The sequence below is a fragment of the Stegodyphus dumicola genome, chromosome 2 (assembly GCF_044657685.1).
Source record: "Stegodyphus dumicola isolate Sdum_Otavi_A_Nest chromosome 2, ASM4465768v1".
Lineage (NCBI taxonomy): Eukaryota > Metazoa > Arthropoda > Arachnida > Araneae > Eresidae > Stegodyphus > Stegodyphus dumicola.
The window spans coordinates 14,617,619-14,624,157 of record NC_140769.1 but is presented as its reverse complement, the minus strand read 5'-3'; positions in this window follow the sequence as shown (position 1 = coordinate 14,624,157).

Below are 6,539 nucleotides of genomic sequence, written 5' to 3'. Positions count from 1 at the left end.
GTTGTTTTATCACAAGGCGAGAAATATACATACATTTATGCAGGTTTTTCATTATTTAAATTCTTCAAATATAATGCAAGACCCTAACGTCGGTGGCAACAGTTTGAAAAGGGGAACGGACATTTATAGTGATTAAACGCAAAATCGCAAAACGAAAACAATAGTCCTTCAGGGACAAAGCCCCTTTGAACTTAAAAAAAAAAAAAAAAAAAAAAAAAAAAGCAGGACTGCATATTCTGCTAGTTTTAAACTAAAAGTTATCACTTTTAATGAGCAATGCTATGGAAATAAACTGAAGATGATAACATTTATGATACCACTAACTATGCTATTAATGGTCTCATGGAGGAAAATGACATTCACTCAGAATTCCCTTTAGTAGGGATAAATATCCGAGAGTGGCTAAAAATTTCGAAAGAAAAGAGATTAGAAGAAGCCATATTTAAACTTAATTAACACTAATACGTAGTAACATTAAATTAAAGAAAAATATTATTTTTCAGTTATATAACCTATAAAATAATTCATAAATTCTTTTTGAGTTCGCATATAGAAGGATGCATCTAAGCTGTAGTAATACATTTTTGTAAAAAACATTTGAAATTATGTACTCACATATACGGTATTTCTTTCTCTCTCTCTCTATATATGAGCTACTAAGAATGAATTAGTTCAAATCGAAAAATGTCAAAAAGAAAGTAAAAAAAGAACGAAAACTTTCAGATGTTACATTACGGCCAAATGGGTGTTTTTTAAACGCTTTGTGTAATATTTATTTATTAAATATCGTGTTACTGGCACAAAACATAAAATTCAATTAAACAGAAGTACCACAAATAGCATTAGAATTTCCGATACACAGTCTAGCGCGCTGGAGATAATTTTTTTTTCGTACAGTGTTGCCATTGCTCGCTTTGAAATCGTTCAGTTTCTTAAACAAATACTCATAAATGCTTTACAAAATATGAAACAAATTCCAAATTCCAAATTTGGGCTTCCAGATGCTTATATTCGGGTGGAGACGTACATTAATTAAAATTTGATGATTTGTTTTATCCCAATGCGAGAAACAGACGTATATTTATGCAGATTTTTTGTTATTTAATATGTTTAAATATTATACAAGGGTCTAATATTTTGTGGCAAGAATTTAAAAAGTGATTCGCCGTTTATAGTGAATCAACGAAAAATGCCAAAACGAAATTAACAGCCCTTCTGGCAAAATTGCCTTCTGGGCTAATAAATTAAATATTATTAGTCGAAAGGGACAATTTGCCCTGAAGGAATTTCGTTTTGGCATTTTGCTTTGGAACATATAATAGGCGAATTACTTTTTAAATTGTTGCCACCGAATATTATCGCCCTGTATTATATTTAAAGAAATTAAATGATGAAGAATCTGCATGAATGTATGTATGTATGTTTCTCACATTGTGATAAAACAACTCTACCTAGAACCATCAAAATTTGAATAACGTAATCTTCCAAAGAATATGGGCATGTGAAAGCCCTGATTTGAATTTGAAATTTGCTTTATTACGAATTTTTGATTAAAAAACTAAATGGTTTCAAAGCGAGCAATCGCAACACTGTACGAAAAAAAAAAAAAAAACACTTTTGACTCCAGCGAGCGAGATTCTGTGTCGGAAATTCTAAAGATATGCTCACTTTAAAATTATTTTGTGATATTTCTGTTGAACTGAATTGTATGGTTAGAGTACGTAGAACATGATATTTAATAAATAAAGGTAACACACAAAACGTTAAGAAACGCCCCTTTGGACGTAACTTAAAATCTGAAACCTTTCAGAATTTTTTTTCTTAATATATATATATATATATAATATATCTATAATGCATTTTTATAGATAATATCTATAATGGTAAATACAAATATATATATATATAAATTTAATTTTTAACAAACACGTATAAAAAGAAAAAAAGCAAATTTAAATCATTTAAAAAAAAAAAAAAGTGAAAATAATTTTTTAAAAAATTTTAAAAAAATGTGCAAACATATAAAAGATTTAATTCTCGAACTAATCTACAATATTATTTAAATTCAGAAGCATAAGCAAATTAAGTGCAAAATATAAATACAAATATATATATATATATATATATATATATTTGTATTTGCCACTATAAATATTATATATATATATATATATATATTATATATATATATATATATACATTATATATATATATATATTATACATATATAATATATATACATTATATTATATATATATATATATTTGTATTTGCCATTATAGATAACTTACTGCTCCTTAAAAGTTTGCTAATGTCTCAATAGAATTTTTATACGAACACCCATATTAACTGCATTTTGTTTATTCTTATATGAATCCGATGTTACCTTATTACTTTTACAGATACTAAAATTAATGTTTTTTTAACTAAAATCATTTATGAAACAAAAGGGTAAAATTCACGATAAGGTACATGCAGCTAAAAATTATACCATAGGTGAAATTTAGAATAAAATATTTGGCCTTTCCTTTAAAAATAAATTCGGAAATAAAGTGAAAGCGACTCAAAAATTTATGCATAAAACCACAAACATACAAAACTGTGACAAGATGGCTTAAACCCCATGTGGTTTGTTTACAAAATATTCTGAACTCGTTCTCCTCTGGTAACATTCTTTGAGATTTGGAGCATCGGGGTGAATATGCTATCGCATAATAAACAGTTTAAAAATATGGAAATACAGAAAATTTAGAAAGTTCGATGGGAAGTTATTTCTGATTTTTATGTGAAGCGTGAGTGCTCCAAATCACGCGATTTAGGCTATAAGAGGGGTTCTCAACAGGGTTCGGTATTGGCCCTCTGAAGACCCATGGAATTTCGAAAGGGGTTAATAAAGATCAAGGGGTCGATAATGGAATGTGTGCTAAAATAAATCAGCATATATCCCATTGATTAAATAACAAATAAAAAATATCTGTTGTGTACACCACATGACTTTATTTTACGGAATATTAAATTTGTAGAACTGTATATAAAAACAATATAGCGGGAGATAAATGAAAATACATTGTGACCCTTTATGAAGCGAGGGTTTATTTAAATGACCGCAACATAAAAGGTCTATTGATTATCGAAAACGAAAAGAAAAATGGTTCCGTCAATACAAAGAAAGTTTCAATAAAAGTTTTATGACTTCCGCAGGATTCTCATTAAATGCGAAATTAAAAATGAGAAGAGTAGAAAAATTGAAATCAACTGAGCATACTGCCAAGAGAATGTTGTATGTCGGATATTTACAGAAGAAATTCCATTTCATTATCCAAACGACTTTCAAAGAGCTAAACGTCATTAAGACAAAGCAACAAGTCATACTTCGAAAAGTAGCACTGCATTCCTTGAAATAGTGAAGACTCCTAGAGATATTACTTGTATAATTTTTCAATGTAATTCCTATGAAGTCCAGTGACATTTCACCTATGGAATATTGTGCCTATGGACTATTGAAAAAGCTCTTTCTAAGCGCAAACCTACCACGATTGATGGAGTCTAGAATGTATTGGATAAGAAACAAAAATCAATACTACTGTAAATTTCACGAAAACCCCTTCTATCGTAGAAACTCGATGCAGATGTATACTCCAAAAAAGGTCATCAGGCCGAAGATTAAAAATATACTGTTTGCATTTTAAACATTAATTAAACGCTCCCGTAATTGTTCAAAAAATGTGTCAACACTCTCTGTAGTTTTAATTAAACGAAAAGACGGCTCACTGTGAGGTACAACAGATTACAAAAAATGAGCGCGTGTTTTTCCATTTAAATTAATCCCTATTTTTCTTCAGCTAAAATTTCTAGAAATGAAAAAGAGAAATCAATTGATCTAGCATTTCTCGTGTGCCACTGCTTTATTTACAGAGAATTTAATTTCTTTTCTTCAACGGCTGAGAACACTTATAATTAATTCTTCCAAGAATGCAATTGTCTAAAATCTGGTTGCTTTTGAATTATCAGAAACAAATGCAAATATGTTTTTATAAAAACTAAATAAGTATTTACATTTTCAGATACATATTTCATATTTGCGCAGCTGTTACACATTATTCTACAATTTTTGCTTCTCAGATTAATTGTATATAATTTGATACATTTGTGAAAGAGATTGAGATATTATTTCAATAATTTATTTTCTTTAAAATCTTAGATAATAATTTCTAATTCGATACTTATTTTTGATTTTTCGATTTAAGTTTTAAAACAATTATTGCCGTTGATTTGAAGGTTTTGAGATCTGCAGGGAAAAGAAAAACCATTTTTCAATTGACTGGAACTGTAACTGCTTTTCAGATAAAGTAAAATTTGAGGACAAATCAGATGAAAGAAATAAATTTCACCCATTTTCAGAATTTGTCGAGCCATATTAATAACCACGAGGCAATTGAAACAGAGAAATACTCGGAAAACCTAAATGCAATGAAAAATAATTTTGAACTCCGCTTCTCCGATTTCCATAAAGTTCAACCAATATTATTATTCATCTCAAAACCATTTGCCGAAATTAATATTGCAGATGTATCACATAAGATTGGAAATATGTTTAACAAAAATGTTAATGTTTTGGAAATGTGCTCGGGTGAGGCCAAAGGTTGGGCACTACTGGTATAGACAATACGAAAATAAGAGTATTCAATGTGCATTATATACTTTATATACACTTTAAAAGTAAGTGCTATATTTTGTCATTATGTAATATATTCATATTACAATGATATAAACAGTATTGGTGAAAAGCAAAAATAAATGCTGTATTTGAGCCGGTATGTTGATTTTAAGTAGTCTGAAATTTAGTTGTTCATTGATAACTCTTTCATGCTAGAAACACATCTGTTTTGAACTTCGAAAAGCACCTGCTACGAACAAACTCTGTGGTACGAGTAACTTTAGTAGGTATTTTTTTTAGTAGGTATTTTTGAATATACCAAAGTACACAAAGGCGACATACCTTCGGGAGAGGATGCCCTCGTGAAGGACTTTCTAGGGTAAACGGACTCGTATTCACGTTAAAAATGTGGGAAAACTACGAAAATTGATCCATCACGTAGGCAGTCTATTTCTCGAGTATCGAATCCGGATCCAACGCTCAGAATTCAGCCATCTTAATCAGTTGGTCACTGTGCGAAAATATTAGAAGTATTGATGAACCTGAACCTGGCTCTAAAAAGCCAATGTCTGTAATCAGTTTAAAATTTATTTTGCTGAATTTTGCTCCCAATTTCTTCATCCATTTACTGTTGTCGTTGTGCTTTATCTCACTTATCTGATAGTAACAATAGCACAATAGCACAAGCCGACGAAATTCATCGTGGCAAAGAGTACAAGATTTCTCCTGTCGTTACCGAGAGCCTAGAGCATCGTATAGGTGACTGTACGACTTTGCTCAGTCCCGCCCTTTCCCCAATTTTGACGAAGCACATTCCGAGGGGACGATGCCGAGGGTCTATCACCCCTCTTTCTCTACTTTAACCGCTCGAGAGGACTTTCGCCTCGACATATATTTAGAGTGTCCCATGCCGCACAGACACTGTACATTTCCAAACACCTATGTCTTCCTCGGGATTCAAACCCGGGCCCCTCGGTACGGCAGTCAGCGTCGCTAAGCACTATCCACTTGTTTACTCATTTAGTTTAATGATTAATGTTCAATATTTTATTGAATTTATTACTTAATGGTTTCTGAACTAAAATTAACAAAATTTACAGGGGGTTTTGCGTTAATTAACCCAATTTTATGATTTGGAAGTGTACTACATTTTCTCCCAACATTAGTTCTCACCACAAACAAAGTGATTTAAGGGTTTTGAATGTTTCAAAGACAGAGCTTATGGCAGGTACATTCTCAGCTTAAAAACATAGTTCAAACAAAGTTCGTCATATAAATTTAGCGATAACTTGCTTGGTGGGCTTGAAGTCTGAAGGTTTGGTTAGGTTATGTGATTATGGCAAAGCCTCGACGGCTATCTGCTGAGGGGAGGAATGCCTTCGTGGTGGAAGTTCTAAGCCGAACTACCTCGTATAGACATACTGGAATCTGAAGGACTATGAGTTATGTTGGAACCTGTAAATTTACGCGTGAGAAGCAAAATTTTTTAAAATATGAATTAAATCATATATTTTAAAATTTTAAATTAGATTTGTGTTATAAATTAAAATAAACAGGAAAATAAAGAAAACAAAGCAAAAAAAAAAAAAAAAAAACAGAAAAATTAACAAAAAACAAACTTAAATTGTTAGGAATTAGTACAAATTCGTATTTTAGGCTTTTCAACGAAGACGTTAAGAAAAAATGACAAAAGGAAATCATTTAAAATTGTCACTAACCCATAAACGAGAAAACTGTCCTAGCACAACTGACTCAATACACGCATCAAACCCTGCAGCGTTCGGTAAATCAGAAAAACAAGTTTAATTAAATTTTTTTAACCTCGGTATTCAGTATACCGAAATCAATTTTAATTTCAGTTTCAGCACCAGTAGAGATAACG